The sequence below is a fragment of the Protopterus annectens genome, chromosome 5.part0 (genome assembly GCF_019279795.1).
Source record: "Protopterus annectens isolate FY-2018-M chromosome 5.part0, PAN1.0, whole genome shotgun sequence".
In the NCBI taxonomy this organism is placed as follows: Eukaryota; Metazoa; Chordata; order Ceratodontiformes; family Protopteridae; genus Protopterus; species Protopterus annectens.
Window position 1 is genome coordinate 814,794,660 of NC_056735.1, and position 7,598 is coordinate 814,802,257.

A 7,598-nucleotide genomic window follows, 5' to 3' on the forward strand; every position below is an offset into this window, starting at 1 on the left:
AATTATGGACAAAATCATATATGATTGTAAAATGTATTCCATCCTGCACGATGTTTCCAGATACAGCCAGGTGTCACTTAATGAAATTAATATTTCATATAAGAAAATTGACCTGGCCCTTAAGGACTTGTTTGACCAGGGAGTCATAGACTATGACACATATTTATATCTGGAAAACTCTACACCTAGGGTACCCTCGATATTTGGGGTCCCCAAGGTTCATAAAGATGTATCCAATCCCTCCTTAAGACCCATAGTAGCATCTCAAGCATCCAAGATTTCTCCTTTATCGAAGTTTCTAGATTGGAAAATGAAAATTTTGTGTGGTAAGAATACCCATTTGTTAAAGGATTCATGGGAATTCCTGAGACACATCACACCTGACTTGAAGTTAGCTAATTTTACCATTGACGTCATTGATTTATTTTTTGTCATACCCCATGAGACAGGTTTGGCTTGGATAGAGGAGGCCTTGAGGGGTAGTTCCAAGGCCAGTGAAAATGATATTTTTATCATTTTAGAATTAGCTGAATTGGTATTGAATAACAACTTCTTATACTTTCAAGGTGAATTCTATAAAAAGGAATCCGGGGTGGCCATGGGGGCCAATTGTGCCCCCATTTATGCTGATATGGTACTGTCCGTATGGGAAAAGAAATTTATACACAACAGCAAATACGTTGAGTGTTGAAATCTATACACCCGGTTCCTGGATGATATATGCATTTTCTGGATTGGCACAGACGAAATCTTACAGGAATTTATTATTTATATAAATCAGAGTACAGCTTTTTTAAGATTTACACACCAAGTGACCAATGACTTTGTTAATTATTTAGATGTTTCCCTACAAGTGACTGAGAATGGGTTTAAATCCAATATATACAGGAAACCCACTTTTTCCAATACTTAGATTAAATTTACCAGTGCCCATCCATTATATCAAAAAAAGAGCATAGTTAAGGGGCAATATGTTTGGGCTTGTCACATGACTTCCTGTGAAGAAGACTTTTTGGAAGAGTGTGACAAACTCAAGGAAATGTTCCTGCAGACGGAATACCCCCTAGAATTAATAATGGATATACAAAGGGAAGTATGTAGTAATAGACAAAGGAAATTCAAACCTGTTTTAGGGATTGGAGCAATACAAACAATTGTGCCAACAGGCTTAGAGGAAGGCGATACAGGTTTTACACATAATAATATTTACATTACCAATTTCAGTGCTAATGCCCATGTTATTAGAAATATAGCTGAAGGTGAATGGGCTAAATTTAATGAATATACAGATTTGCCCAACCTAAAAGGGAAGACTATTAAAACATTTTTTTGGAAAGGGTCGAATATAAAGAATTTATTAGAAGGTAATAACCCTCCTTCTATATTTTCCAACAAATCCAATTGAACATATAAATGTGGGGCATGCCCACAATGTAAATACATTTTACAACAACAGAAAGTATCTATAACAGCCAGGAAGAAATGGATAGTTGCCTATAATTATTCCAATTGTAATTCCCAGGGGCTAGTGTATGTAGCCCTATGCAAAGAGTGTGAAGGATTTTATATAGGTAAGACTGAGAGAACCTTGAAACATAGGATATATGAACACATGAATGATATCCAGAAGGGTAATTCTAGAAATGCCTTATTCAAACACACTCTTTTATGCCTTCAAGCAAAATTTAATTTCTTCGTGGTAGAAATGGTGCCTAGGGAGCTGAGAGGAGGCCCTTGGGAAACTAAACTGGAATTTAGAGAGACATACTGGCAAGTGGTATTTGAAGCCAACAAACATCCGGGCATGAATGAACACATTTTCATTTCTCCCTTACTTAAGATCAGATCAGCGAAGTTATGATACAACATTAACAGGCACTAAGTAGATTTTCAGTTTGGTGTTTATTTGGTTGTATTTAATAGTTGTAAAGGGTAGTCCATATGTTAATATTCATCAATTTATTTGTATAAAATATATTTATACTTCTGAAATGAAATGACATTTATGAGTTATGTATTCTTGTATGTGGTTTTAGCATTTTTACAATGAAAGAGATGGTTTTATATTCAGTTGTATGACAACATGTTTCTTTAACAATCAATTGATTTGTTGATTTAATTGATTAATTAGAAGGTTATAAAAAGGAAGTGAATATTTTAAAGTTTCTTATCTGATGAAGTTCGAGTGCTACTCCTACGAAAATGTGTGGTGATATTTAGCAACGTTAATGTAATATCTGGGAAAATGTGTTGTGGCAGTTTTCCTTATTAAAATTTGGATTTTATCTGGTGGCTTCATCCTCAGTTTTTTGCTTATAGGAGATGTGTTGTGGCCGTTTCCTTCCCTACCTATCGATTCTAGCTGTGGTCCGCTGCATACTGTGACTGGTTTTGTTTTGTTTTTTTGTGATTTCACCAGCCGTACTCCTTTTGGTTAAATGGCTGCATAAGTCATTATTCATCTAGCAGTTGTGTACACATTCCTGTTAAATGTAAAACTGTGTGTGGCTGAGTGTTGCGTGTGTGCTTCCAGATGAATATTTTATGGTCCATCCACACACACTGCTCTCCCCATTGCACTACTTTGGCAAGCCTGCTGATGTACTTCACCTTGAAATACACCTTTGGGAAAGGAATAGCTCTATAAGCTTCGTGGTGTGTGCTATAACTTTGTAATGCTATATTGTAATGTACTAGTTAGATAGGAGTTCTAATCCCAAACCTGGCAACTGTGTGTGTGTGTGTGTGTGTGTGTGTGTGTGTGTGTGTGTGTGTGTGTGTGTGTGTGTGTGTGTGTGTGTGTGTGTGTGTGTGTGTGTTTCCGTGTAGGAATCAATGCTTTTGAGGCCATTCACAGTCACTACATTTTCCATTGCCCTACTTTGGCAAGCCTGCTGATGTCATTCACCATGAAATACACCTTTGGGGAAGGAGTAGTCCTATAAGCTCCGTGGCACATGCTATAACCGAGTAATCCTTTAGTGTTATGTACTAGTTAAGTAGGCGTTCTAATCCCAGATATGGAGACTGTGTTTGTAAGGATCAATGCTTTTGTGGCCATTCACAGTCACTACACTTTCCATTGCCATACTTTGGCTAGTCTGCTGATGTCATTCACCTTGAAATACACCTTTGGGGAAAGATTAGCCATGTAAGCTCCATGGCATGTGATATAACTGCATCATGCTCTAGTGGGATGTACTAGTTAGGTAGAAGTTCTAATCCCAAACATGGCAACTGTGAAACTCTGTGTGTGTGTGTGTGTGTGTGTGTGTGTGTGTGTGTGTGTGTGTGTGTGTGTGTGTTTGTCTGTATAGGGACCAATGCTTTGAGGCCATTCGCACTCACTACACTTTCCATTGCCCTTCTTTGGCAAGCCTGCTGATGTCATTACCTTGAAATACACCTTTGGGGAAGGAGTACTCCTATAACCTCCATGGCACGTGCTATAACTGCTTAATGCTGTAGTGTGATGTACTAGTTAGGTAGGTGTTCTAATACCAAACATGGCAACTGTGAAACTGTGTGTGTGTGTGTGTGTGTGTGTGTGTGTGTGTGTGTGTGTGTGTGTGTGTGTGTGTGTGTGTGTGTGTGTGTCTGTTTGTTTGTCTGTGGAGAGATCAATGCTTTTGAGACCATTCACAGTCAGTATACTTTCCATTTCCATAGTTTGGCAAACCTGCTGATGTCATTCACCTTGAAATACACCTTTGGGGAAAGAGTAACCCTATAAGCTCCATGACATTTGCGATAAATGCAGTACACTGTAGTAGCAATACATATGTAGGTAGGGGTTTGAATCTCAGCACTGTCAAGTGTATGTGTGTTTGTCATCAGTATCCTGTGTGGAGGTAGCTGTGATCAGGACTCATTGTTGGGTGGGTTTTGCAAATTTCTTATATGGAGGACATATTATATGCCACCTTACAAGGACGACAGATGTCAAATAGCAGAGAGGCTGGTGTAGACAATCCATTTCTCTACATGTGACATTATGGATTGGGGGACAATATAGGCAACCTTTGTATTACCCAGAGAACACTCTCCACCCATGTCTCATACACAAGCACACTTGGCTAGGCAACAACCACTATGTTGGTAGTACCCTGCATATTGCCCACATATAGTAACCACGGTGTGATTGCAGTGGACTACAGAAGACATGGCACCCTGTTCCATTCCTACAATAGACAAATAATTGCTTACAGTGGTCCATTGCTATGTTCCCCACTGGATACCTGCAATAACAGTAGAATCAGCAAATGTATCCCACAAAGGAAATACCATGCCTTATACATATGCTCTGTATGGACAGATGTCACTAACACCAGTGAATACCTGTATCATGCTGTCAATGTAGGTGCAGGATCAACCTGGGTTCCATTACCAGTTCTCACTACATGAGGTCAGGAATGCCACATCAGATGATACTTTGTCCACACATGCCCCAGACACCCCAGGTACACTTCTACATGTCACAGTACATGCACGTGGGACATGTGCACATCCCAGGCACTGTCCATGTTATGGAATATAGAACACACACATGGCAAGCATTGCACAGCACTGGCCACCCACAATAGTAACACAGATGAGTGGATGGTGAATACAATACCCACCTGTGTGGGCCAATTCAGGTACTGCACCCCTGAGCTAAACTGCAGACCATGGTCATGTGGCCTGATACCAAGGTATACCCTTTGCCTAGCCTTGTATTCAGCCTTCTGGCAAAGTCAACCACTACACACATGTGAAGCAATTAACCCATGCATGTCAGTACTGGCAAACTTGTGTCTGTGTGTTTGTGGAGATTAATGATTTGGAAGCCATTAAGACTCACTACACCTCCCATTGCCCTTCTGAAGCAGGCTTTCTGATGTCAGTCACCTTGACATACCCTTTGCCCATATATTAGCCTGATATCCTCTGTGGTGCATGTGATACCTGTGTAATACTGTAGCATAGCAAACAAGTTAGTTAGGAATTCTAATCCTGATCCTGCCAACTGTGATAATGCGTGCGAGTCCCTGAGAGAGTGTGGCTGTGTCATCCCTGGCACTTGCTTTTGTGGACAGGCACATGTACTACACCTACCTTATCCCGCCTTTATCACTGTTGCTGATGTCACTCACCTTCAAATAATATACCTTTGGACAGCTCTTTAACATGTAAGCTCTGCGGCACATGCAATAACTGCATACAAATGTAATAGCAGCACATAGTCAGGTAGGGGTTTGAAACCCCATACTGGTAAGTGTGTGACACAAACATGTTTAGCTCTTACTCTCCTACCCCCTTCCTTTCTGTCTGTCCCTCTCTGGTGGATGTGGAAAAGTACACCTGCTTTGCTTAGGCAGCAACTTGTGTTTTGTAAGTGATGCTCATGATCGGCTGATGGCCTCTGCATGAATAACAGTTCCCCACTAGCTGACTGCATGTGGAACAGCTGTGGTAACATTCCCATAGCCAATTGCATGGAAACACACTCCTATAACTAGGAACATCATGTGGGTGTTGGCCCTTTTCCTTCACTGTGAGCAGGACTTCATGTCGTTGTTTGGCAAACAGCATCACAGAGGGTAGTGGGATATACCTCTTACAACATACACTGTGGAGACAGGCCAACAAACAGGAGGGGGATGTTCCAGACATGAGGACAGAATGTAAGTCTTGCTCTTCAACATTTGAAGTAATGTTGATTTTAACAGAGTTTGTGTGTATATGGCTGGTCTACATGATTTTATACCTGTCATGACAGTGTTATGTGGTTAAGAAAACTTTCACCTATAGGGCTATCTCCAGACTGGCCAGTGTTTGAAATCCTACATGCATTGTGTTACTCACAGATGACCTATCTTTGGAAGTACAGTAGCATAGTCTGATGATTGCAGTCAGTACATGGTGACAGCCATGAGAGTTACTGACTTCATATCCCTCCGAAGAAATATGTCACGACAAACCTTGTTACACTAGTAAATGTATGATTTTATCACAGCAACATGTCAATATTGGCCCTGTGTTTGTGCCTCCAGCCATAGCTCCATCAACCTTTGTACATATATATTGCAGTATGAGGTGCATATGTTCAATACACTTATTTATTGACATCATACCTGATAACAAGCCAGTGAGATATCAGACTGCTAGACATATTATGTATAGTAGGACTTATATTTGAGGACAAAACCTGGACATTCTGTTGTAGTGTGTATAGTAGTGAGGTCTGCGCACTTATGGTGATTGTCGACAGAGTGTGTATAATGGACATGTACCTTGGCCAGCCACTGGGGATGCACAAGCCACTGCATTTCTTTGTGACAGTCCCAAGCCCGGATAAATGGGGAGGGTTGCGTCAGGAAGGGCATCTGGTGTAAAACTTTGCCAAATCTTTTCATGCAGTCACCAGTAAATATTTCCATACCGGATCGGTTGAGGACCGGGTTAACAACGACCACCACCAGTATTGTTAGTCAACAGGGTGCTGGCGGAAATTGGGCTATTGTTAGCCGAAGGAGGAGAATAGGCAGAAGGCATGGCGGAAGACAGGAAGAGAGGAGAAAGGCTAGGACGGTGGTAGTGAGGGTCAGAACTTTCAATGTTGGCAGTATGACTGGTATAGGGAGAGAGCTAGCTGATATGAGGACAGAAGGAAGGTTGATATATTGTGTGTGAAAGAGACCAGATGGAAGGGGAGTAAAGCTAGGTGTATCAGAGGTTGGTTCAAATTTTTTTATCATGGTGTGGATGGGAGGAGAAATGGCGTAGGAGTTATTGTGAAGGAACAGTATGTGAAGAGTGGTTTGGAGGTGAAAAGGGTGTCTGCCAGAGTGATGTTTATGAAGCTGAAAATTGATGGTGTAATGATTAATGTTGTTAGTGCATATGCTCCTCAAGTTGGGTGTGCAATGGATGAGAAAGAAAAACTTTGGAGTGAATTGGATGAAGTGGTGATGATTGTACCTAAGGTTGAGAGAGTGGTGATTGGAGCAGATTTCAATGGGCATGTTGGTGAAGGGAACAGAGGGGATGAGGAAGTGATGGGTAGGTATGATGTTAAACAAAGGAATGCAGAAGGTCAGATGGTAGTGGATTTTGCGAAAAGGATGGACATGCCTGTGTTGAATACATATTTTAACAAGAGGGAGGAGCATAGGGTGACATACAAGATTGGAAGAAGATGCACACAGGTGGATTATGTCTTATGTAGAAAGGCCAGTTTGAAGGAGATTGGAGACTGTAAAGTGGTGACCAGAGAAAGTGTTGTTAGGCAGCATAGGATGGTGGTTTGTAGGATGACGCTGGTGATCAAGAAGAGGAGGAGGAGTGTGAGGGCAGCACCAAGGATCAAATGGTGGAAATTGGAAAAGGGTAATTGTGAGGTGGAGTTCAGGGATGAGTTAAGACAGGCATCGGATGGCAGTGAAGAGTTACCAAATAGCTGGGTAACTACAGCAGAGCTAGTAAGGGAGACAGCTTGAAAGGTGCTTGGTATCACATCGGGACAGAGGAAGGACGATAAGGAGACATGGTGGTGGAATGAGGAGGTACAGAAGAGTATACAGGCAAAGAGGTTGGCAAAGAAGAAGTGGGATTGTCAG